This window comes from Aythya fuligula, chromosome 5, assembly GCF_009819795.1.
Source record: "Aythya fuligula isolate bAytFul2 chromosome 5, bAytFul2.pri, whole genome shotgun sequence".
Lineage (NCBI taxonomy): Eukaryota > Metazoa > Chordata > Aves > Anseriformes > Anatidae > Aythya > Aythya fuligula.
In genome coordinates, this window is record NC_045563.1 from 1130606 (window position 1) to 1156820 (window position 26215).

Consider the following 26215-nt stretch of genomic DNA (forward strand, 5'->3'; position numbering starts at 1 on the left):
TTTTCTCTCATGGGCACCACTGTTCATTGTTAAATGAAATTTCATCAGCCATTTTATTTCACATATATTCAGTGCCATAAGAGCCTTCTGCAACACTTAACATTCAGCTGTAATTTTGATTAACCTGAATAATTTTGCATTTGATCTGTGCAAGCGTCACAAAAAGTAGTTATGTTTTCACTGCAGAAAAAAAAAAATAATAAAAATCACTTGATTATTGAGCATTGGGCTGAAGATTTTATAAATATGTATGACTCGTGTATGTGTGTATACCCACACATATGTAGCATTAGCTAAAAATGCATGGTTTATTCGTGTGTTGCACAAAGCCATATACAGACACGTAAGATCCTTGAAAGGATGCGGTCATTTGGGTTTGCACGTTTAATGGGCTGCAAGCTGGATGAGCATGCCCGATGTGCCAGCTTCCCACATCACCTCACCGTGATGCTGTTGTCTCCTGTGGGGCCAGGCTCTCCTTCCCCTCCTTCCCCTCCTAGGACAGACCAGGAGGTGCTGCATGCAGGAGCGCAGGCAGAAGGGACACGCGCCGTCTCGCTCTGCTCCCATGTGCCAGAGCAGTGCCTGCTCCCCCAGCGATGCTCTGGCTTGCTGCAGATAATGCTGTACAGAGGAATAAAGGAGGCAGCACAAAGCATGATTAATGCGCCCACTCCTCAATAATTACGCATAATTAATCACGGAGACAACCTACCTCAGCCGGCGGGACCTTTTACCGAAAGGGTTGTTAGACATTGGAACAGGCTGCCCAGGAAAGTGGTGGAGTCACCATCCCTGGAAGTCTTTAAAAGACGTTTAGATGTAGAGCTTAGGGATATGGTTTAGTGGGGACTGCTAGCGTTAGGTCAGAGGTTGGACTCGATGATCTTGAGGTCTCTTCCAACCTAGAAATTCTGTGATTCTGTGATTCTGTGACCTCCTCCAGGCTGGGCACGGCCTGCAGGACGGCACCGTGGCTGTGCCCTGGGCAGGGCCTGGCCCCATAGCACGAGCCAACGTCTCAGTCACCGGGTGCTGTGGCCAGAACACCCGCTGGGCTGGGCCACGAGGTGGGGAAAGAGGGAGAGGTAAGAAAAGTCACTGAGCAATCTGATAAAATAGATCTCTCATAGGCAGGAGGAAGGCAGAGAGAAAGGTGCAGGGAGGAACCACGGGAGGGGAGGTTCAGAAGGGCACAGCTCCTCCAGTCAGCCCTGGCCAGGGGCAGGAACAGAAGGACAAGACTTGGTGGCCACCAAAGAGCCTCCCAGGAGCAGTGCTGCCCCCCACAGTGGCAGCATCTGGCCCACCTCGTACATGAACAGACAGATGTCTTTCCTGGCATGCCCAAGGGCATCCTGTGGGCCCAACGTCCCACAGCAACACCAGTGCAGCTCCCAAACGCTGTTCTTCTGGAGCATCATTTCTCCAGGAAGCTTTCTAAGATGGTAGGGCACTGCCTCAGACAGCAGCTGCATAAAGCCATAAAACCAAGCTGGTGTGCGAGCTCAGGTACAGCTCCTGGTGTCAGACCCCCAGGTGAGGCAGGGAAAGGAGCTGGTGCAGAGCAGCTATCTGGGCAGCCCTGCGGGGCACCAGCATCCTCCTGCCTTCCTGCAGCTCTGCAGGGCTCAGCACCACGTGCTGCAACCCAACACTCGACAGGTTTTCTTCCTATTAAACTGAATTTTGACGGCGATACCTTTTACTTTAAACAGGGGATTGAATAAAGGGAGACTGCAGAGGTATCCCAGCACTGCTGAATGCAGCGGGCCCAGGGGATCACTTCAGATGCTCCAGAGACTCCAGTAATAAGCTCAGCGAGTAACGTGAGAGGTGAAATTAGCCACCATCAGCTGGTGATGAAAGGCTTTTCATTGAGGCCATACTGATTCTCGGCCCCTGGCTGCTCTTGGCCACTGTGATTTTATGCACCAGTGCAGATGAGGATGGGAGAAATTCACTAAAACAAAACAAAACAAAACACAGAAACAGAGCTGGAAAGAGATAAAATGGGCTAAGAAATACATTTCAATTTAGTTTTTGTGTGTGTGTGTTCCTGATAGCAGATTAATGTTAGAGTTTGTTCTTCCTGTTTTCACACTACAAAATCACAGACCTTAATAAAAAAATAACTTCCTTTTTCCTTTTTTTTTTTTTTTTCCAACTTCTATTGTCTCCCCTTGCCCCATATTAGTACTTACAGAGCTGGGGGGGGGGGAAAGGCAACATAAAGAAGGGTAACAAAAGACAGGAAAGTGATGACCACAGTGACAAAAAATAGAAAATAGAATCCTTGTTTCAGTATTAGAAGTTCCAATAAGATTTTTCTCCAGGTCAGGAAGAACATGAGAGTCATGGGATTAGTTTAAGGACTAAACTAGTCGTAACATTTGCACTAGCCCAAAGAATTGCCTTTATCCTACGTGTCCAGGACATTGAAGCTGGAAGCTGGGATATACAAGGCCTCAAAATAACAATGCTCCTTCATTTTAGTGTTTTATTTTTTAAAATGTACCAAATCCAGTGTCAGAGGCAAGCATAACAGCTAGCCTATGCAAGGTGAAAGAACAACAGTTATGAAGTCAACTGTACGTTTTAAGTGATTTTTCTTTAGAAAAAGTTTATAATCGTATGAATTTAAACCCCAGGAATGATATATTGTAGCTCAACAAAGGCAGAAGTTTCCAAATGTGGTTGCAGCAAATGAAAAAGCATCGAACCAGAAGACCTCTTGCCCTGACGTTAAAACACTTGTTATGTGCAAGTCTCCTGAAATAGTTATCTGTTTTATTTTGTTCACTTAAAGCCAAACGCATGCTGTATCCCCAGTGTGGAGGCTAAACCTGAGCTGTAATAATTGGTTCACTCCTATTTGTAACAGTTTCTCATATTTGGAAATTACCCAACATTTCTCCTTCCCCTTTATTGATAACAGTGACTACAGGGCTGGAGGAGCCCCGAGAGGCCAGCGTACACCATCTCATTCAAACATGATGGATGGATTCGCTGTGGCTTTTTCTCTGTTGAAATTAAAATTAATACACTGAAAAATGATGTAACAAACTGCTTGGCATAATTGATTTCCCCAGCAGAGTTATCGTTTCATTGCAAATTCACAAGAGGCTGCCATAAACAATACTAGAGAGATTTAAAATGCTTTCTATTAATAGCTCCTTGGATCTCTCGCATATATTCTGAAGGGTATTTAAAAAGCCATTATAATAATGTTGTCATGATATATAGAAAAACGAAGGGCCCCTGGCACCATTGGGGTGGGCATGGGGGGGATCAGACCTGCCCCAGTGCTGGCACGGGGTGCGGGGCTCAGTCCCCCCTTGCCACCAGGAGGGAAACATGCATGGACCCAGCCCTCGGGGGCCAAAGGTGCCTGTTAGCACCCAGATCCCCACGGCAGCCCGTCCACAGGGTTTGCAAAGGCACTTGTGAGCAAGAGCAGGTTTCTTTTGCTTTACCTCTTGGGAAGGATGCCAGCATTTCATCATTAAGGTGCCTCACATCATTACACCGTGAAAAACAACATATGGCACAATGTGCCTAAATGTCAAAAAACAGGCTCTACTAACAAAAAAAAAAAAAAAAAAAAAAAAGAGAGAGAGAGGGAAAGATGCCTCTGAATGATGTGTACAATACCTTGGCTGTGGCTGCAAAAGCCTCCATGAGCTGCTGCCCATGGTGAGATCTGTCCCTGCCACGTTCTGCCATGCTCTGCCAGCACCCACTGCCGGGCATCGTGCACACACAAACCTGGACATCCCTGGGCAGGGAGCACCCAACACCTCTCCTTCCAGCATGACAAATGAAGTGCATTTGCCTTCTTCAGCTGCCAGAGGTTGGGGCCCGACCAAGCTTCCAGAGCTGTGACTGGGGGCAACTCTCTGGTGTCTGCTCCTCTTTCACGTGCCAGAGCCTCAGAGCTGAGAGCGCACCTTGATGCTTGCGTATCCCACAGCACCCACACTGCTATCATGCTGGGGCCTTTTTACCTCTTTCCAAAGGTGTTACCCAAAACACAGTGAACTCCAGTGGAGTTGCTGATGGCACATTGTAGGAAACCAGTCCCCAGCTACCTGCAGGGAAAAAATCTTATTTTCCTTGGAAAGCATGGCCAGCTGAGGGATGCATTAGAGTCCTTAGGCACACTAATTTTCAGTTGCACCTGGGATGGCTCTTGGGAATCTTTTCACTGTATTTTAACGTAGTTTGCTCACCACTCTAAATAGCACAGGGAAATGTTCTTTTCCCGGCTTTCACATGAGGATCTAGCAAAACACTCGACTTTGCTCTGCAAAGATATTGCAATCTTCTCTGGAAGATATTATGTGTTATAAGAAAGGCCTGTGAAAAATATTAACTCCGTGCTTAGCAGAAATTAAATAAAGCCACAGAAGTATTCTAAAAAATGTAGGAGGGGAATAGTAAAGAAAGCCAGAAAACATTGTCAGGCCACTGAGCAAAGCAGCAGTGCACTGACCACTGAATATGGCACTAGCTGCTTGTCACTGGCCTGAAGAAGGAGCAGTGGTGTGCGGCAGACATGAAGAGCCCCAGGGGATGAGCAGAAGTACAGGACACCTTTCACAGACAGCAGTAGGCAGGTAGCCTAAACCCTCTGCTCCCATCGCAGGTGTGCTGGGCGCTTGGTGCCCAGCCCCAGGGGCTCAGGGACCACACCAGTCCATCTGCATCCTCTCCGTCTTCACCCAGTGGCTGGCGAGAGGAGTCGATGGAGATACATCAGGGCAGCGATGTCCTTGAATCAGACAAATCACTGGAGTTTTGCTGTTGACTTCAATGGTACCATGACAAGAAGGAAAGTTTGATCTATCTTGTGGAGGATGAATCTCAGCCCTTTCCTTAAGGAAGAAATATCAAGCCAGAGGCATGATTTATAACACTAAATGCACTGATATTATCCTGCCGAAAGCAATATCCTACAGAGAAAGAGGACAACTGATGGCAATCGTTTGTTCATGTGTCACTGGGCATTAGAAACAAGTCAGCATTAAAAATAAATCCAATTCATTTGCTCTGGGCTTATCTTTGAAAAATATGTTCATTCATCCATGATTTAAGTGCATTTGAGATCAGCCAGAGGAAGTCAATGACTTTGTAGTGTGTAATATAACGTATAGTAAAACTTCAAATTACTGGTTGCCAAGAAAGCTGTAGCTGGAGTCGTATATTGTGTGTGCTTACCCCTGACACGCAGCACTAAAACGAACCAAGGAGATCGATCCTGCGCCGAGAGGAGAAGACACCAAGGTGCAGCCCACAGGGCCCATGCACCAGGATGGGGCTGGTGAGGGGCCTCCACCCCTGGGGGGGCTCTCAAAGCAACATTTTGGCGACAAGCAAAGGTGGGAGCGCTGCGTGCTGCTGCTGCCGCAGGGTGCAGCCTGGTGGGGCAGGATCTGTGGGATACCGGAGCCCCGGGGCCAGCAGAGGGGAAACGCTGCTGACAGGTAGTGGGAAACCAGAGGGAACAACACAGTGCTGAAAGCAGCAGCCCTACAAATCATCCTTCCACTTCATGTGACTAATCAATTATTCACCCTCACAATGAAAAGAAGCCTTACCGCTTACACACCGACTGTGCCAGGCAGCCACCAGCACTGCTTCAAGGACTGGGGGATGGGGGTCAAATATATAAATAAATAAACACTTTTCTGTGGGTTTGAGTTTTGACTTTCATAGGGAATCAGCAAAGACCCCTCTCTCTGCCACAGGCCCTTGTTCTGTCCACTTTGTTCATACCTACACCTCCTACAAAAGGGCAGCTATCGCAGTGTGCCTAGGTGTGACCCAGCCAAACCCAGGCTGCCCAGCAGCTCTCACAGCACATTTTGCTCTAAGAAAGGTCAGAAAATAGACAAACATCCCCCCTGAAGGTGCGCTCCTGATGTCCCCAGCCCTCTCTGACGCTGCGCAGCCCTCACGTCTCTGCCTGCCTCCAAGCAGAAGGGAGGCAGACAGCTCGCACAGCGAGGGCTCGTTACAGCAGCCAGTCTGGGGCTTGCTAAAGGAGAAATGAAGCACCCTTGATTACAGTCTAATCACACCCTGGTTCCTCTCCAGCCAGCTCTTGTAAATGCTTTCCCCCGAAGCTGATCAATGAGCGACAGGTTTTGTAGTCCAGCTGTAGCAACACAGGCAGGACGGAGGAGATGCTGGAGATAAATAAATCGAGTTTTCCAAAGCACATTACAAAAGGGCAAGGAAGCCGTGGCACCAGATCCAGGCTGAGGAGCACACCGACTAATGAAATCACGTTGATTAATCTGGTTAAATATTTAATTAGGGTAGGAATGGTAAATTACCAGCTTCTTACAGCACAACGTAGCCAGAAGGGCGGTTCCCAGCACAGCCAGGCTGTGACAAGATTTTGCCTCCCAGTTATTTATGGGGTACTGAGTGGGATGTCTACCAGAACAGTTCTCTTCTGAGCCATTCCTTTTTCAAATACATGCTATTAACATCACCCCCAAACATTACCAGTTAAAAGAAATTACAGAATTTGGGGTGAATGCAGGCAGAGCTGTGGAGTGCTTCTGTCCTGAGAAGGTACTGACGGGAAGGCAAGACAGAAGAGAGAGGCAAGAAGCGTGGCTTTTGCACTCTTTTCAAAGGATAAGAGGCTTACGAGGTGTCGAGCAGCTGCTGTGGCAGATCGAAGCCCTTTTTGATCTGTCCATACATCATCTGCGCTGCGGATTTCCTGATAGCAGCCACACAGACCACAGGGCACCATGCTCCTTGTCTGTCCCGCTCCTCTTGGAGCAGGAGCACTCAGGGACATCGCTCCTGGGGGGACACCCTTGGTCATGTTACTCCCACTGCCATTGAGAATGCAGGGGATGAGACACATCTTTCAAGGCACCGAAGTTAATCTCCACCTCCTTTTGCAGGGCCCAGGCAAAGCCACTGAGATGTGTTGTTATTGACTCTCCAGACGCTTGGAGACATCGTTCTGTGGCTGCACATATCCCAGTTGCATTCTTCTTAATTTGGATAATCAGTGTACTGGTCTCAGAGCACCACAGCTCTTTTCCTTTCTTGCAAGCATTCACACAACACTCAGAGCACACAGAAGGCAGATCTCAGCCTATAAATGCCAGAAATACCGAAATAACCTGGCAGGTTGCATGCATCGGCTGGACGTTTTGCCACAGAAATGTGCAAACGCAGCTGCTGCGTTTTGCCTAGGAGGAAGAGCTGAACGATTGGGCACCCAAAGCAGTTGACTCTTGTCACATCTGGCCTTAATCTTACAGCTGCACGTAGTGGGACTGACGGGAGGGCTGCACCATGCCTGTTGTGGGCAGGACAAAGAATGAGAGGCCCAAAGGACAATGCGGTCCTCGCTGGGTAATATCTCCTGGCCACCAAGGGGAGGGGAGATGGCTGTAAATCTCAGGGATGGAAAATAAGGCTTTGTTTCAACACCGTGTTTTAAATGGCTCCTTGCACACCAGAATGAAGTAAATGTCTCCACATACAATCATGGAAGGTGGCCAAGATATCTCCTACTTGCAGACAAAATACAATTTTCATGGTGAAAGATTAAATTAGGCTGGATACCCCCAGAATTAAAGAGGGGATGCTGATTCTCAGGACCAAATGTCTCTGCCAGGCACAGAAGGAGGGCCTCTCCTATATGCATCTTCACTTGTTTTGGAGGAGTTTGGCTCTTTTTGACAATTGGGTATAACGCATCAGAACCAGCTGACTCCTGTGGCCCCTCACTTTTTTCCTTTGCTCCTCCTGGCATGTTACCAGAGGCTTTCCCACCACAGCCCAGTGCTTATTCCTCTCTGTCCTCCCTGGACATGGACATTTTGCAGCACTTTTTCACCAGAATGACAAATAGGTGAAATTTCCCTTAAACACAGGCAGCGTGAAAGTTAATTAGGACAAGTCTTATTCAAAGCTGGCAGAAAACCGAGGGAAACCAAGAGAAGAAACACCTAAACCTGGGCTGCATTCAAAGAGCAGTGGGCAGCAGGGGAGGGGGGCATTGTGCCCCTCTGCTCTGCCCCACCTGGAGCCCTGCGTCCAGCTCTGGGGCCCCAGCACAAGGAGGATGTGGGGCTGTTAGAGCAGGAGCAGAGGAGGGCCATAAAAATGATCAAGGTGCTGGAGCACCTCCCCTGTGAAGACAGGCTGAGAGAGCTGGGGATGTTCAGCCTGGAGAAGAGAAGGCCCTGGGGTAACTTTATTGTAGGTTTTCAGTACGTGAAGGGGACTTATAAAAAGATGGAGAGCAACGTTTTGCTCAGGCAGATAATGACAGGACAAGGGGGAATGGTTTTAAACAAAAAGTGGGGCATTTGGATTAGAGGTTAGGAGGAAAATCTTCCCTCAGAGGGCAGTGAGGCACTGGCACAGGTTTCCAGGAGCTGTTGATGCCCCATCCCTGGAGGGGTTCACGACCAGGTTGGATGGGGCCCTGGGCAGCCTGATCCAGCGGGTGGTGTCCCTGCCATGGCAGGGGGTGCACTGGGTGGGCTGTGAGGTCCCTTCCAACCCCAGCTGCTCTGTGGCTCTGTTCTCACACTGTTTGCTACAAATTCTGCTTGCTCAACCAGAAGGCCAGCTGAACCAGGAGGGTCAGCCCACAGGCAGGGCAGAGGCGATGCTCTCCTTGGAAGAGGGAGCACAAGCAAGATCAGCCCGTGATTTTTGGCTGTGCTGCTTCCAGCCCAATACTGGAAGTATCGGTATCGCTCCTCTTTTTCCACGTAGCGCCATGTGCAGTGCACACAGCCCTCGTTGCACACAGATTCCCCTCTGCCCCCAGCCCTTCCTTCCATGGCAGGTACCTCAGGAGGGGAGCGAGCCTCCACCAGCCGCCCCCACCCCCCCAATCTCCTCTCACCTTTACTTCAGGCAGCAGTTTGCTTGAAAATTGTTCATACGAGAAGTTTTGATGGAATTAAGCCTCTTGCAAATTCCTTGTTTCAATTGTGCATCGCCTGGTTATCAAAACAGGAACTGACATGAACACTGAAACAATAAAATGATCTGAAGTTGAGTTACTCATTCCATAACAATTACTCCCTTAAAGTTCGGTGTGATAAGGAGGCTGCAGAGAAAGGAAATTTCAGTGACTTTTGTTTCCATCTGGAAAGGTCAGAGTGAGCTGGACTTTGGGAAAGGTCAGCGTGGGCCCAGGAGCTACCCAAGGCGCTCGGCTGAAGCAGGCAGGCGGTTTTTGAAGGCTGCAACTCATGGCAGAGTGATTTATGGCCCCTTGCTCCCCCCAGCCTCACGCATCAGGGAATTGGCCTTGGTGGAAAGGAAACCCACCTAAATAAAGGACCTTCCCCGCAGCAGGCTCGGTCCCAAGCCACCCTAGAGCAGCAGGGGAGGGACAGGCACAAGGTACAGGGTGAGACCGCTCCACAGCACCCTGTGAATGCCCCGCTGCTGCCTGCAGCTGGGAACTGCCGGGGCAAGAGGCCAGAGTGGGTCAGGGAGGTAAATCTGCGTCTGAAAAGCAAAGAACAAGACTTTTTGTTTAGTTCAGGGCTAGGTAGAACCTTGAGGTGAACACCTTTGATATTATTTTTAATGGGCTCAAAGGCAGCCTCAAAGATCTCTGTGCCCAGGCAGAGGCAACCTCATCTGGGGAGCCCCCAGGGGCTGGGCTGAGGGGATGTTAGCATCAGTGAGATCTCCAGGAATCGCCTCCTGCTTTCCCTGAGGCAGCGGGCCCTGACCACAGCATGCAGTTGCAGCGGGTCTGGCTGGTGGTCGGTGTGCAGGAGCTGTTCAAGGGGCGCTGCCGTGTGCTGGGCCTTCGCTCTTCTGCTGTCTGCAGCCGGACGCCATCCGTAGGACAGAGCCGGTCCGGCACCGCTTCACCCCGGGTTTACTCCTGCTCTCCAACGCTGACCTTAATGGTGTGATGAGCTAATTGGCACTTGTGGGACATACTAATAGATGCTGCAGGCACGCTGCCAAGTTAGTGTAAAATGCAGGTCCTGATTTCTTCCAACTGGGTGTTAAAGTGACCAGGAAAGGTCAATTGGAGATAAGAGATGGCTAATAATGCATAGCTCTCAAATGGGACTTATAATTTCATATATAGTGCTCAAATTGCTTTGCAAAGGTGACCAAGCATTATTTTTTAACCTTTCCAAGTGCTAGAGAGCCTGTTTCCCTCCTGTAGGTTACTGAAGATGATCTGAGCACAATGATTAAGATAGCTGTATCAAGGAAAGCTGTTTCAATATTACTGATGCTTGGAGAATCAGACAGAACTTTGTATTAGAAGAGGTAAAGAAATGAAAACCAATATTGCTCCATTACAGACATCAGAAAACAGAGTTTCAGACACATACGAAGGTGCAAAGGTTGAAAGCTATCCACCAGCACAGGAATTAGGTGCTCAGAGCCTGGCCCCGCTGCACCCACACACTCCCAAATCCCAGGGATTGCCATAAGCACTGAGGGCAAGCGCTGAAGGTGCAGCCTCAGGGGGCTCTTCTGGGCTTCTCCAAGCACAAAGACACAAAACCAGTGGGTTTGGGGGATCTGGGCCTTGGTACCTTGCTCTGGCCATCCATTAGCAGCTCTGGCCCCTATCCCAAGCCAGGCATCCGGCCTGGTGGCACCAGCTCCACCAGCTGCACCCCTGTGAGCTGTGAAATCCCTGCACTGCTTTCCTGGGCATGGCTGCAAAGATGCTTAATGGCACTGTGTCGGAGGGGACACAAAGAAGAAATCTGCACAACACCACTGCTGGGAGAGGAGAGGATGGGGAAGAGCAAGAAGAGCGATTCAGAGGCAGGAGCAGATGCATCTCAGGCTCCCGAGGGCACAAAAGCACGAAGACGAACAGAGGTCACTGAGGGCCTGGATCATGGCTTACATTTCCATATCCATCCCTCAAACAAGCAGCATCCATATGCATTACAGCTCCTGAAGTTATTCAAACCCGAGGTGATCTGCTGTCACCCCTCCCTGTCACAGCCTGCCCTCAGCACCTCGCGGCTCGACCTCCCCCTCACCCCTGCACCCTGCTCCTGCCGGTGCCTGGGCAGCAGGAGGCACCTTAATGCTGGCCAGGTCACATCAGACAAAGAAGGACAGGCAGCACAGAGTGCACGATGCGACTCCAAGCACCTCCAGCACTGCTCACCAGCCCGCAGGGCAGCACTGCCCGGGGTTGAAGGTGCTCCAGCCATGGCACCCAGCTCCCCACAGCCCCAGGAACCTCCCTGTAACCCATCTCACCCTGGGGATCCAGCTGGGGACCAGAGAGATCCGCAGCTACCCCCGAGCCCTGGCAGTCACCGGTCTCCCCAGCAGTCCCTGCTCCCACTGCAGTGCCCAGCGCAGGCTGCAAACTGCCCTGCCAGGGGCAAAGCCAAATTAGTCACATTCCCAAGAGGGGCCGAATCTTTTTCTTGCTTTATTCTATGCATTTTTCTACCACCACCACCCCGACCTACATTCCACTCCTTTTGGTTGTTTTTCCCATTTTGTCCTTTTCCCGTTCTCCCCCTTGCCCCCCCCTCTGCCAGCCACCCCCACGGGCAGCCCCGCTCCTGGCTCCTGCTGCAGCCTGGGCAGCCTTGCAGCCACCGACCAAGCAGCCTGAGCCCAGCAGCAGTCACGCCTGCTCCCTCCACCACCCCTAATTTGCAGAGTTTGAGTTTTTCCAAGAGGGTTCACCTCTTGGTTGTATTTTGAAGACAAAGTCTGGTTTGGTTTTCTGAAAAGTACGTTTTGTCCTGCACCAGACCATAATCTGTTGTGTAAGGCTGCAGTAGCTGAAGTGAACAGGAGCAGGCAGAGCCCGTGAGTGGGTCCTCCCAGCTGCTGGCAGCAGATCCAGCCCCCACCAGGACCAGGGAGAGCATCGCACTGCACAGTACCTGGGTACAAAAAGCACGGGAACACAGAAACTTGGTGAGACGCAGCCCAGAGAGCAGGGGAGCAGCAGAGGTGGAAACAGAGCCCACAGCATCAGGGAGACCTGGTCCAGGTGCTACATCTGCGACAGGTCTGTGCCCAGCAGAAGAAAGCCAGGTCCTGCAGAAAACCAGCACCACTGACCTGTTCCCGTGTCACCTGCGCTTCAGAGCAGGTACAAACAGTGCCGAAGGAGCTGCGAAACACACCGAGTTTGCAGGAGGAGCCAGTGGCTGCGGAGGGAAGTCATTCTGAGGCAGCGCAGGGAAAGCAGCCTGTACGCATGACTCGACTGCCAGCAGCAATCGCAGCAGCTCTGGGAGCGGTTTTGTTAACGCAGCGGCAGTGCGGTTTGAGCGAGGTGGAATCGTCTCACCTAACACACTGAACAGGAAAATGATTTGTCACAGAAATTAGGTTTTCACAGGCTGCATTACAGACAGCTATTAGAATATACTTAAATGCAAAACAATTGCTTCGAAGACGTAAGTAGAGCTGACAGTAGCGAGCAAAACAGGCCTTTCTTACACGCGGAGTAGCCTGCAATTGCGTTGTTTTCTAGTCTGTTACACAAAGAAAAGAATGATTTTTCACTGGGAAAATGTTTCTAGGGTGTAATTGCTGGCACTACCCTTCATCAGGTGAATAGGAGCACTGGTAATATGGTATCAGGTAAGAAAGTCAAGGTCTTCAGGTCTCATATACATGCAAACCATGAACAAAATCATTGTCTCGGCACTACTTCTTCCTGCCCCAATACTCAGCACTTCAGGGTTACCCAGCCACCTGAATTTGCATCTTCCCCTTAACAGTAATCTTGGGATGCAAGCACTATGAGCTTATGAGCACCCTTACAGGACACCAAGGAGTCACACAGAAGCCCCAAAGAGGAGGAATCACCACCGCCAGCCCACAGACCTGCAGTGGGACCTGGAGCCCTTGCTCAGGACCACACAGAGCCAGGGCCCCAGGGCCGTGCCCCCACCTGCACCCCAAGGGCACAGCAGGGACAGCGATGATGGGGAAACAACTGCACACTGTGGATCCTCCCAGATCTCAGACCTGGTGGTGGGGAGTCCCTGGGCTGTCCCTGTGTCGCACTGGGGACACTGCTCCAGCTGGGAGCCTTCCGCTGGCTTCCATCAGCACCCGCTTTGCACTTCAGAAGCACAACTTTTGCTGCTGTGAAAACCGAGCTGGCAGCATGAGCAAAATAACATTAGCTGCTAGAAAGGCTTTTGCATTCCTTATTTTCTGTCAATCTTCTTTTATTATGAATATTCCTCGGAGGGCTGCGGAGCCAGTCATATAACGCGAATATATTCATAAATCATCAATTCATCAACTGACAGGGAAGGAAAAAAGAGTCCATCTCTCTGTGACCGCTACCCAAGCTGGCTGGAGATGCGAGGTGGGATGCCTGGTGCAGGCAAAGAGGCCGGGGCTGGCAGAGGATCCGTGCCCCCAGCCCCTTCCCCACGGGTGCCACAGGGCTCTGTGCTGACAGGCTGGAAGCAAAACGAGCACTTTGGCTTTGGCCAGCTGAGGTTTATGTGGTCACGGCCAACGTCCTCTGTCTGTTTCTCTCCTAATTCCCAGTTTGGCCGCTGCCATCCTTACCACAGAGGATGGTGAAGCCCCCACAGAGCCCATACAGCCCCCAAGCCCTGTGCTGCTTTGGTCCCACCACGACTACTGGCAGGAGGATGCACAGGCAGGGTGAGGGGGGGACCGGCAGCCTGTCGGGGTGGCACAGTGCACACACGGCCTTCCCTCACCCAGCTGTGCCTCCTCAAATGCTGTCCTGTGACCCGGCGTGCCTCTTTGCAACTCCACCACCAACCCGGCCTTGCTGCCTCAGCAGCCCCGTGCCTCCCGCCCCTCGCTTTATTTTCACTTTGAAATCCCAGCACTTGAGACAATTGATGTGAAGAGCCCCCTCCCCCTGGCTTTGCCGCATCCAACGCTGTCAGAGCAGATGCACCGTCAAGGTTGAGTTCTCCAAAACAGCTGCTTGCAGCCTGAGACACCACTCTGAAAGAAAAGCTGTCGTTAGCAGGGCGCCCACAAAACCCACTCCTTTCTGTGCATGTGGGCATTGGGGCGGGTGAGGGATGGGGGCTTGGAGCAGACCCCCCTTTGCAGAGTCACCTATCTGTTTTGCTTTCTCAAAATAAGAATAAAAAGAACCACACTTCCAAAAGAACCTGCCAAAAGCTCATTACAGTAATTACACTGCTCTTGACAGAGACCGAAGTTGGCTGCTTCCAAGAAAGCCAAGTATCATACATTTTGCAACAGTAATCTGTTAAGAGGTTTATTCCTCATCCTAGATAATGATTTCTAATGCACGGCATTAGAACGGGTAGCCCTTGTAATTATAAAGCCATCACAAAGCCTGCAGTGTCCAACCCGCCCTGGCGACACGACACGGGGCTCTGGCTCTACAGCTCCCCGCTGAGCTCCCCGCTGGCAGCAGCACATCCCGCACGGGTGTCCCTGTCCCCGCCGTGGGGTGGCACAGGGAGGCACGGCCTCTGCCTCCCGCTGCCCCAGCCACTGCGAGGCTGCACATCGAGGCTGCTCCAAGCCCCCAGAAGGGAAAAACAAGCTTAGAGGCAAATTAGGTCTGCTACGACTGAGTGGTAGGAAGGGTCTGTAGGGCACGATCCCATCGCCATGGCCTCAGGCAGCGTGCAGCCTTCTCCAGGCAGGAGGGAGCCCCAGAAGCTCTGGGGGGAGAGACAAGGACAATTTCAGCACTGTTGAAATTTCCCATTTCACACAGCAGCCTGGGGGACAGCATGGCAGACATCACTGGTGTGTGCTGAGTCCTCTGCTCTTCTCCTGTCCCACCCGAGCTCTGGGCAAAACTCACAAGTAACGGCCCCAGACGGTGTTTTCACAGCGTGGCACAGCGCAAGACAAACAGCATCCAGGTTGTCTGTGTCCTTGAGAAACTGGGAGATGAAAAAGTTTGTTTCCCTTTTAGCTCCACAATTCAAGCAGCCCCTGTGGCAATCAATTCCTTGGAAAAGAATAAGAGTTTTTACCTTGCAATCCAATTTACTATGTTTTAATAACCATGAGTTGCCAGTGATTGGAAGCCTGCTGCTGTTAGGAAAGAGAACAGCGGTAAATGCTGCTCAGATAAGCTATTTATAAATGGCACACTTCCATTTAAAATAAAAAATAAAAAAAAATAAATGTTACAATAATTTCATTTACAGCAGGTGGTGCTGCAATTTTTCTCTGTAGAAAATGAGAGGTACCTGTGCAGCACAGAAACAGAAGCAAGTGCCTTGGCACAACAGACCTCACCATCTTCGACTGCAGTTTCGCTCAGAATACAAAAGGTTAATGACAGCCAAAAGCAATAATAGCAAAAGAAGTTCAGCCCATTATCAAGGTGGAGCATTTGTGTAGATTTTTAATAGCTAGAACAAAAAATAAAGCCAAGAGTGGCATCACTGCTTGCCGTCCTGATCTGAAGCAGCTGCACGTTCGGTGCCGAGCCTTGGCTCCGCACAGCCCTGCCTGGGCTGCCTCGCGTTCCTCCTGCAGCACCTCCTGGGCGTCTGTCCGAGGGAACGATCCCCTCCCCGAACTGCTGGGCTACCCGGCAATCAGCCCCTCAGAGCAGCCTCTGCCTCCTCAGCAGCAAGGACGACCCCAGCACCGCTCCCCTCCGGCAGCAGGGACGAGGCCCCCAGCCCGTGCCCAGGACAGAGCCCTCCAGGCCGGGGCTCTCCATGCTGAGCTCCTGCACGATCCGCCTCGTGCTGCACAGCAGACACGTGTGCCTCCCACCTCGGAAGGAAAAGGCTCTTGAGAAATGCTGTGCCATCACTCACAGCTACAAGTCCTTCACCACAGTGCCTCTAGCCCGGAGAAAAGAGAACTGAGAGGACATTGCTAACACAGGTCGTGGGGACACCTCCACCTGAAGCTTCCCTTCCTGGGGAGGACGAACAGCAAGTCCCACCGCCAAGAACCCCCTTACAAAATGCTGCAATAATTCAAATGGGCTTTCAGATTGTATTTTAATTGGATTTGAGACAGAGAGAGCGCTGGTCCTCCACCGTCACCTGCCTCAGCGTCAGGTCTATGCAGGGCATCAAGCCCACCAGAGGACAAGGCAGAGCTGGTGAATTTGTTCACATCAGAAGAAAGGGTACTGAATGGGAAAAATAAAAATAAATAAATAAATCAGGAAGGACCTGGGTGTTAAACTTCACAGCATCACAGAGGAAAAGTAAATTCTCAATGCAACTTCAATCATACCTTTAATAGGGAACTGTCTTCTTGCACACATCTACTGCTGCCCAAACACTGGAAAAGAGTAGGGAAGACAGAGAAAATGCTACCACCAAGTGGAGGGAAGCGTGCAGGTGAAGCCATGGCAGCAGGGAAAGGTAGAGCAACATGAACAGTTCCTGTAAATCTAACTGCTCCCGGGGATTTATTCGGGAAGAGCACAATGTTGTATTTTCTGATTATCTTCTATATGGAAAAATATGTTCTCTTCAGGAGATGTTCCCCTCTACCTTGCTGATATCCATACATGCAGCAGCATTGCTCTGAAGTCCAGGATTACACACACGGGCACAGTGCAGGCAAGTACCTGCAGAGTGGATGGGTGGATTTATGACACAGCTGCTGCAGAGGAACGTTTGTCTGCTGCTAGGTGTTTTCCTCAGTCAGTGCCAGATGTCAGCTTGCTGCTCCAGTGTTCTGGTTCCTCTGCCTGGACATTTCCAATACAAGAAGCACTGCACGTTATTTTGCAGGGAGATGACGTTCTCCCATTGCAGCCTGGAGAGTGAGCACAAATATCCAGTGGCAGCAGAAACACAGCACACAGGAGCATGGCCCTGGGCTGCTGCTGGAGCCCCTGAGCCCACAGCAGAAGTCCCTAACTCGTGTTCAGAAGATTAATATTTTCCAAAGCTCACCTATAATTTGAGCACTCACATGTTTAATAACAGATCCCTGCAAATATTTTCTTTATTTCCTAGATTGCCAAATGCAGATAGATTCTATGGGGTGAGCTCCACATCATCTATGGCACGGCATTACTGTTATCCGTACGAAAGATTCAAGGAACTTGGACTATGTGGGTGATCTAACCCAGCAGTGCTTAGATTTATTTATTTTTTTGACTTTTCTTGCTTTTCAAGCATTTCAGGAAGTCCTAAGAACTAAGAGCAACAGCAGCTGCAGCAGCAATGTTTAAGAGCCCCCTCACTCATAAAGGTGGATCCTGACAGCTGATCAGAGAGGGGAGTGGGGAGATCTTCATTGAAATGCCATTGTGAAGAAACACCGGTTCTGGACAAAAAAAAAAAAAAAAAAGATTATATGAAAAATATAGCCAGCCCGAGCTCCCAAAGACCTCCGCTGCCCCTTAGGCAATGAAGTGAAATGCCAGGACTTTTCAAAGCACGCCTTGTCTGCATCACTGATGGCTATATCAGGTAAACACTTGTAGGAGGCATCTCAACCTGATTTATTAGACATTGCTCTAAAAAGCAGGGGTCTGAGGCTGAGGCAGGAGCAGGGGTGCCGATCTACATGAAGAAACCATCAGAGACTGCAGAGAAGAAAGGCTCTGCAAGCTGCCAGGCGGGACAAGGCCCCAAGCCGGGCTGGGCGACAGGCAATGGTTAGGGGTGGATGGGCAAAATGCGTGAGCGTGGAGGTGGAGAGAATGAAAATGGGGTGGTAGCTGAGGGGGCAGCTTGCCTGCAAGCCTGCTAACACTCACTTGGAGCTGGGCACCACACGTGTCAGCAGCAGGGCAGCGAGGAACGGGAGGAGAGGAGCGGCCTGGAGCGAGGCTGGGCTCCCTGCAGGGCTCCTCCTGCAGCTCTGGCTCTGCAAAAGTCTCCAAATTTCTCTCTACCTAAATAATTCTGACAAAATGTCTGTCACTATGGCAACAAGGGAAAACAAATTGATTCGAGAGGTGTCTGATATTCGTAATGCATAGAAATTATGGTTACCATGGCAACGTGATTTATAACTGAATTAGAATATTTAGGAAACAATTAGCAACTGAAACTTCTCGGAAGAGATGTGAGTCTCAGCATGGCTCTGAGCATCACCAGCCCTGCAGAGCCCTCTCACCTGCCTCTGTTCAAAGTACTCCAGCATTGAACTCCAAGGGATTTAAACTCGGTGGCCTTCTCGGAATGGGTGATTCAGGAATTTATCACGAGATTTGGAGGAAAACACCAAGTGATGCAGACCCACATGACACAACCAGAGGCTCCAGCTCTGCCACCCAGGTACAACCCCGTTTGGGGTTCCTACCCTCTGGTACATTCAAGCCCCACTGGTTTGGGGCAAGGAAACTTGCTTCTTCAGCTTGAGCAGCAGAATGTCGTGACCTGAGGGTTACGTCGTTAAATTCACTAAAAATGGACCTACCAAAAACATTAAAAGACAAAAATGTTGCCACACTCCAGAAGCCCCTGAGCTCCAGATTTTGCAGCATCTGCTGCGGGATGCTGCCAGGGCAGGGCTTGGCCAGCTGGGTCTGGCCAGGTCTGGTACAGCCTCCACTCCCAATAAACTGATGGAGACCTACCACAAAATGCCCAGTGTTGGAACCACGGATTCACAGCGGAGCAGTAGCTACACAAGGAATGAAACCCCTTCCCTGACCACGGCTGTCATGAGCAGCTGGGGTGTGGAAGGCACAGCTATACGGATTCATGCTGCGGCTTGTTTCCTTTCATTTCACATTTACCTCCCATTCCTCTCAGCGAGGCAGGTCAGCTAGCAAATAACATCTTTTTCACAATATTCCCATAACAGCCTAATGAAAAGCTTCACCCGCTGAAAGCAGGGGCCTTTACCACAACCAAAACACAGCAAAATGACCAGTGCTGCTCTTGCTTTCACAGAAAGCAGCCAGCAGAGCACTTAACAGAACCGACGGCAATAAATGCATTTAAATGCACTCCTAAAAACTGGCACAGAAAGCACTTCTGGGATTCAGGAATCTAATAATTGGAGGGCATCCACACTGTGATTAGTCACTGCTGCTAACACAGTGACAGGCCAATGCCCCATCTGAGGGATAGGCACTGATTTTGTAAAAAAAAAAAAAAAAAAAAACACTCCAATTTCTGACCCTCCAAAGCCCAGTTCAAGCATCCCAATTCACTTAGCACTTTGCAGGTGTAACTACAAAGAGCAGAGCCTCCCCCAGCCCCAGGAGATGCTGCAGGTGCCCTGCATCCATCGGCTCCTTTCCCAGGGAGACTTGTCAGTCCTGCCCCATGCCAGAGTGGCTCAGATGCCTCTCTTTCACCAAGGCTGTTTTTGTAGATGTTACATGGTTGGAAACAAGGATTATAAACATGGGACTGCAAGTCCCCAGCTTGAGATTAACACCTGAGTCAGAGAAAACAGGAACTGTGAGATACATTTGCAAGAGGGACACTGATGTAACCCGGCGATCACCGTAACTCCTGATCTGTATTACTGGTCTAACCCCCAGAAGATTTCCATGGATGTACGATCAGCAGTCTTACAGCATCATATCAGGTTAGATTGCAAGCAGATAACTTGTTTTTTTAGATTATGTACTGATTTTTAGGCAGTGCTATTTGAGAATAAGGGACAGACTGCCATGCAGAAAACTCTTCTGAATGCAATTATTGTAGGAAAACATGATATAAAATAAAACTAAACTGGCATGACTAAGATATAAATCCTCAGTAAGAACTTTTTATGCATCAGTAAGCAGAAAGGACTCTCTTTCAAGTAATTAAGATCTCTGTTTTTATAATCTTCTATACTATCTTTTGCTTTTGTATGAAATACAAAAGACAGCTTTGGGCTTTTGGAAGTGCAGAAAACATATAGATTTATATTCATAGGAACAGCAGTAGAGCTGATAATCTGACTTCTTTAATTTCCAGTTCCCCAAATCCCTAAAACTCCCCTCCATGTTAAGTTTCTCTTCCCAGATTCTTTCCACAGCCACACAGTTTTTCAAATGAAAGTTAAATTTCTTCCTTTTCAAGAAAAACTTAACTTCACTTTAACCTTCAGAAGTTACACTTATCACTGACCAGAAGTAACCATCTGGCAATATTTAAACAGGAAAAAAGTCATTCAATCACGACACAACCGTTTCAGTCCTATTATCAAACTGTGCATATATACATACATAATCATACCTATACGAGCAACCAGTTTATACCAAGCAACCCAGTGACGCTAGTCTGTCTGCTCAGTGAATACCCGTGATCATGGGAAAATGTGTTTTTAACAGCAGCTTACCAATTGTTATGCTCTAGATGAGTATCTGAAATATGTGCTTTGCTATCTAGCTGAAGATAAGCTATGTGGTACTTGCCGAAATGATTGGACAAACCGATAAACTCTTTTGATATAAGTAGTTGTGCATACGCGTTTAGAAACCTATTTTCACATTTTTTTCTCATAGTTGTATCATTTGTTTTCTGAGTGAAGCTTATTGTTGCATGCAAAACCTATTGCTGAAGCAGTTAGAGGAGGGCTGGGTTGAATTTAAATATCACAGTGAGCAGATAAGAAACTTCTGCATTCACGAAAATTGGCAAACCCAGAGTGATCACAGATTATATTTTCCAGGAAGATGGATTAAAATATTCTGATGCAGTTACAGCCAGCAGTTCACTTAATAGAAATTAGTAACAGCTTCTGCTCATTGCCGGATGCAAGTAAGGACAATGCTTCTTTATCAAACAGATTACGTGAAATGACAGATGACTTCATGTGCAGTGAGATTCACCCAAAATATGCGTGGATCCAGGAATTTCCGTAGCTGTCATGTCAGAGAGACAAATGGATGCAGAAGACACGTACCAGGAATTCAGACACATGCACTGAGGAGTGCCAGGCTGCAAGAAAATATCCCTAGTCCACTGTGAATATACAAATGGGCTCCAGGCTATATAACTATGAACATTTCCTTTGTATTTGGTGCGCTGCAGTTAAGATTGCATTCCCCTTCAAAACACACATCCTCAGGATGTTTCGTGTGGGAGCACCTCAATTCCCAGAAAGATGTTGCAGAAGGCTGGAAAATTAAGGAATGAAAAAGAGTGTCTCTTGGTGGTAAATATCAGCCCACTCTAACCCCGAGAACAACACAAGCACCATGATGTGGTGAATGCTGAGCAGAAATTGAGTACCAAAACCGAGACACAGGATGCCTGATCTGAGACACGGCTGGTCCTGAAGCCGCCCTGTTCTTGATCCTTGCAGACAATTAAGGCTTTGATATTGGATGAACTCTGAGTTACCTTCTACAACACACTTGCAATGAAAGGGATAGGGCGAAAAGATTGATGGATCTTCTCAAACTCCCCTGAAAGGATTACCAGATCCTCCGGCCTGAAGTCAGCCTGACGTCAGTGTGACACCTTCTTGGTCTGTTGGGCTGTAAAGAGATCGATACTAAACTAAAACCCAAATTGCAAGAATTGCCCTTCGATTGTCACCTCAGTTCTCCCACGTGCAGTTTAACTACCTAACATAGTTCAACTTGTCTGCCAAGCCATTTAAAGCTTTTGAAATGGAACCAGGCAGCAAGGCTCTCCTCTCGCCGCGCATTGTTCGTGTAAAGCACCATATTGGCAGTGTCAGCCTCCACCTGAACACGAAGCTGCTGATACAAAGCGTGCTTCCCAGCCAGCTCACGCGTCCAAGACGCCTGCATGTTAACAAGCCTTCTTAGCAGACAAACCGCCTCGAGGCACGAGAGGATCTGAGCTCATGCCCATCTCGCTGTGCCGGCACCTGCTATTGCTGCTGTCCTGATAAGAGGCATGACTTGGAAGGGAACTGTGCTGCAGCTGTTTGCTGGATCTGAAACACCACTGGGGAAAAACAAGACTGGGGTCAGCCCCAAAACCAGCATAAGGTTGCCTGTGCTTCTCAGGGAATGGGGGGGCTTCACAGGCAGCGTTTTCTTGCCAGTCCACAGTGTGTTTTCCCACAAGTTCTTGAGCATTTTCCACTGCTGAAGGACAAATTCCCTGAGTGTACAGCACTGAGAGTTCTGGCAGATTATTCTGAGATTGGCCCTAGAAAAGGGTTGGAAAGGCAGGAGGCAGAGAAGCTGGGGGCAGCAGAGGTACTCGGCAAACAGGATTGTAAAGCACATATTGCATCTTGGCATGCCCACACAATTAAAAAATATGCTGAAATGGCTGCTGAGAGGGGAATTAAAGCACAGGAGAGCAGCCTGACATCTCCCAGAGCTGTTTGGAGCTCATCAAAATGATGGACTGGATTATAAGAAGCAATCTACACCATTGCAGTCAACAAGACATGCATCTGGAGACTGTGCACTGAAAAACGACATCATCAGGGTTCCCTAATGTCAAATTATCTAAGGGTGCTTTTGCAATTTTCCTGGTGAAACCAGAGATGCAAACATCAAACTAAAAGATATAAATATATGCTGGAAGTGTGCAATTGTTTCTTGCTCTGAGCATCCTCCCTTGTGTATTCCTTGCTAATCTTATTAGTAGACAAATAAACCATCTGAAGATGGTTTAAGTATTAACTAATTCATGTGTGAAAGAAGAAAATCTGTGCCCGACACCCGGATCTGGCAGAGTGAGCCACTTGCTGAACAGGAGCCCCATGAAAGGCAGGGATGCACCAGGGAAACCCGTCTGGCTGCGGGTGGCTGGTTTGAAGAGAGGCAAGCTGGAGAGGCAGGCGCAGAGACCGTCTGAGAGGAGGACGTGGTGCACACTGCAGGGGGCTGGGTGCCCACCTTCCCTGCAGGGGCTGGTAGAAACCCTAAGAGTCTCTGACAAGGAGACTTCCCGGTCTTCATCCTTAGACTTAGAAGAAAATAGTCGCTGGGAGCTTCCCAAGGCAGGAAGATGGGATGGTGAACTAAAGGACTCTTGGCTCAGGTTTCAGGTACTCCTGTTGGGCTTGGATCTCTGCCTCCAGTGGGGCCAAGGACACTGAGAAAGAGGGACATGCTCCTGTCACAGGATGCGCTGATCCCACTGTGAAAAGGGCAAGGGCAAGGAGGGAGGAAAGAGGACATCCTTTGGCCATGCTATTGCACTGCAGAGGAGCTGCGACTTGTCCCAGCACATGTCCCACCTGGTGGGGCAGGAAGGCTTGGAGGTGCGAGAATGATCTCAAGATGAGGCAGACTTTGATGAAGAAGCCAAACTCCCTTCAGTCTACAAGGTGTGGAGGAGTTGACACACGGATTTTGCTTTCATGCCCAGATCCTCTCATACCAGGATACGCCAGACTACTTCAGGCTGGAAGATCAGAAGTAAGGAGGAAACAGATGTAGAAGCTACTTTCTTGTGCCACCCAAGAGAGGAAAAGTCCCCTTCTGGTATCACAGACATCACCAAAAGACTCTTATATCCAAAGATATTATATCTTATATCCTCCTATCCAGAAGGAGTCTGGATTGAACACAGAAATAGATCCCAAAAATTCAATATTTCTCAGATCTAAGGCAGAAAAATGGGACAGCTTCATAAATATTAGCAACCACAGCCTCTTCTTCTTGCTGCAGGCCTGAGGATTAAAGTCCCCACAAAGTGTGCATTTCTGGGTATATGTTCCTCCCCAAAGCAATAAAGTCTTCTTGAACACTCTTCAGATGACAAAAATTCTCTTTAGATGAGAGAATATATCTCTTGAAGGAGAGAGAGTTTGAAGACCATCTGCTTTGAGGAAGTCATTAAAGGAGAAAAAGAACATGGGGGGAAAAACATAAACAAAAATGGGAGCTGAAACACCTAAAAAGGTTTTTAAAGCAACTCAGGTCTAGAATTAAGGCTTGAGAAGGGATTCAAGCCCTTCAAGCTGCTGGTGAAAGCACCAATCCAGCCAGATGCAGAGGAACTGAAAAAGGGAGATTTGTTCCACCCACTCCAACATAGACACACTGCTTAGAAAGGTGGGAGATGGGTGCTCCCTGATGGGCATCACTGGGGTAAACGTGTCTGGGTTTGGCACATGGCTCACACAGCCCACACAGTCGTGCTGGGCAGTCACCCACAGCGGACACCACAGTGCAGCCACCTCAGATGATGCTCATCCTTATAGACGAGCTTTGCTAAAGGCTCGTTGTGGTTCGGACATCCTAAACCGGGACTTCAGTGCACTTCTTTTTGTCCAGTGGGGCTGCTCTCCACAGGGTGTGGTTGCACCAATGATAGTCTGTTCCGGGAACATCTACTAGCCCTTGAGAACATCTGCTAGCCCTTTCTTAAGGTTTATCTGGCGAAGTACAAACAGCAGAACTTCCAGCCTGAACAACTGATCCCGCACGCTTTACAGAGGCTATACACCCTTTTATTAAAATCAAGTCTCTTCTAAACCACAGAAGCCTATGTAAAGCCTTTTCCATCTGCATGAGTTTCAGTCACAGCCTACTGTTTTGCTTTGTTTTGTTTTTTTTTGTTTTTTTTTTTTTTCTGATCATGTTGAGAATTACCCTCCCAGCCTGGTTGCTGAAATGGTTCAACCATTCTAGCAGTGCTGGTCAATCCCATGATGAAACGCTGTGTAAGGGTCCTGATGACCAGGGCTCTGTATGATGTGCTGAGCTCACAGCAGTTATCTCACAGACAGGGCCGAGGCATGTTTTTCTGGAAGATCTGGATGTTTGTTTTAATCTTTAATTAGAATGAATCATGCAAAGATTCAAATTCCCCTAAGAGTAATATTCTGAAAAAGTGTAAATTTGGGACTGGACGGAGACAAATCAGATCTTTGTTTCACAAAAAATGTGTATATTATAAAACCCACAACAAACATTTATCAAACAACGCTCCAAAGATTTCAAAACAAAATTGATCCTGACTCAGTTTTCCTACCATTTTTCTTAGGTTTACAGCTACCTGACCATATAAAACTATTTCAAGAAGTCACAAAATTATGTGGCCAAAACTCAGAAGCCAGGTTTGGTTTTGCTTCCTACCAGTTTGTTCTCTCATTTTGATAAGCATTTGATCTCACAAAGCAGCAGGATGAGCCCTTGGTACAAGTGTCTCTTCGGAAGAAGTTCTGAGTTGCTCCTTTATATCTCTAATTGTTTCCCTTCTATATTCAGTTAAATCCATATGTGGTCACATATTCATGTAAGATACTTAATTCTATTTATCCACTTTTCATCTCTCCATTATTAAGGAGAAGTCATTATCATCAGGGTCTCAGGGATTTTACAAGTATCTTAGTGAAACAATGGGTGTTATTACAACTGTCATTCCCCTGACTAATGGCAAAAAATCTGCAACATTCAGGCTGCACACGTCCAACAATGAACACGTACTTACACTGCCTCTACCCAATTATCAGAAACAAATGCTCCATCCTTGTGAACAGTGCCTCATTCTAGTCAGTTCAGCTTCACAAAGCTAGCGAAGTCCCCAGCTGGCTTGTTCCTGCCCCAGCCTCTTCTCCTCACATTATTACAAAAAACTTGTGGGTGTGCAGCAGGCTGTGATACTTATGTGCTTTTCACAGCACTGTTTCCTCTACCTTTTGTAATAGCTTCATGAGACTACCAGCCATTCATTCATTCATTTCATTAACAAAAAGACCACAAGTCTATATTACTTCTCTTTTTTCTCCTGTACATAACAATATATTTTATGCTAGGAGCACTCTGATTTAACATTAGAAACTTATGAAATGTAGTCAAAAAGCAGCTTGAGAAGAACCCTTAATTTGCTGAGTCCCTTCTTCAGTCACCTTATAAAAGCTGTTTCTGTTTTTTGTTTTTTTTTGGTTTTACTTTAAAGAGAAGGGTGCATAGATGTATGAAGGTACTGGCAGGTTTTACAAGGTGCCTTACTGACTGCATCACACCTTCCTTAGAGCCACCAGGAAACTTTGAGCTATGATGTGCAAGGGCTGTATGTTCTTGTTCTGAGGGCAGAACTGGTTTTGTGGACCCTGGGACATGGCTTCTTCGCCCTTCCCAGGAGGGTCCCACCTGAGGACAACCGCCAGTAAATAGCCTGCAGCCAGCCATGCCAAGGGCCTGTTTACAGAAACACAGCTGCTTACTTTTGTGACCAGCAAAATGCCAAGACCCAGCGGCACAGCCGCCGTCCCCACGTGGCGATGGCAGATGCGCAGCCACGCGAAGCACATCGCGTTCCTCCCAGCAAAGGGCTGGCCCTCGCGTGACACCAGTGGGACCTCAGCAGGAGGAAAACACGGAGTTTAATTGCGGCACTGCTCTTTGTCTCTGTAGCAATTAGATATA